Genomic DNA, 1,187 nt, shown 5'->3' with positions numbered 1-1,187 from the left:
TCCCCTGGGTCTCTTTACATAGACTTGATTGGGCTTGGACTCTGAATATTCAGTTGATAAAATCTTTTATCTTATATCTTCCAAATAACTAAAAGATTTAGATAATTATAACATTATTTGGAAGATATTTTCTGTTAATATTCCCAATTAAATTAATTCAACAACTGAATTTTATCTTTAAACTTTTCTGAATTTTCAAAATTGCACAAATGTCCTAATATTTCCTCTATTTGTATTTTTGCCCCTTCAAAATTCTCTAAAATTGCACCANAACTCCTTAGTTGACCAGTCCTTGACCAGAAAAGTCTTGGTTGACCAATTTTGACTGAAGATGATGCACCAATAAGATGTTTCCATGTGGCAGCCCTCTTCCTTCCCAATTAGGGTTTCACATTGGGGAAGGGGCTTGCCCCTTNGTGTGCGAAATTGGTTCTGCCCCTTTCGTTGGCGAGAACGCAAGAGAGATCTCCGGTTCTTNAATTTGGTTCTGGGCTTTGATATTGCAGGTTTGATTGTGGTGGTGCGAGAAGATTTCTTCAAGACGCAACAAGATGGCGCGGCAGAAGTGCGAAGATGGTGGAGTCGCAACGACCATGGTGCGAATTGGGTTTCTGCAGGTGATGGTGGCGCATTGAGATTGTGCTGTTTGTGACGGNGAGACTNTTGGGTGAAGGTCACCGGCANCNTGGTGGTGCGACATTGATGGCNATGGTTACTGTACGATGTTGATGATGCGCGATTTGTGATGACGGTGAGATGATGGAATCCGCGATCTGGGTTGCAGGTGATGAANATGAACTGGATTGATTGCGGAGATTTGGACTGATGCGAGGTGCGACGGTGTCCATGGAGGTTGCGAGATTCTGGTTGCAGGTCCGAGTTGCTGGCAGCGTCTTCACGGCGGCTTGCTCGAGACGACTGGAGGAGACGATGGCGGCCATGGAAATTGNCGATNTTTGCGTGTGGAGATTGACGGAGGTTGCTCATGGTGGTTGCGGTTGCGTGAATGGTTGCACGATGGTGATCGAAGCGAAACCGTGGTGGTGCGATTCCATGGTGGCTGCCGGCACGGCTTGGTGACGCCGTCGAGGAAGACGAAGTGGTCGGCGCCTAGGGTTTACCAGATTAGGGTTTCTGGAGAAAGGTTGAAGATGGTGATGACGTGGCATGGGGAGTTAGGTGGCATG

This window comes from Vigna radiata, chromosome 1 (genome assembly GCF_000741045.1).
Source record: "Vigna radiata var. radiata cultivar VC1973A chromosome 1, Vradiata_ver6, whole genome shotgun sequence".
In the NCBI taxonomy this organism is placed as follows: domain Eukaryota; kingdom Viridiplantae; phylum Streptophyta; class Magnoliopsida; order Fabales; family Fabaceae; genus Vigna; species Vigna radiata.
This window is presented reverse-complemented; position numbering follows the sequence as displayed.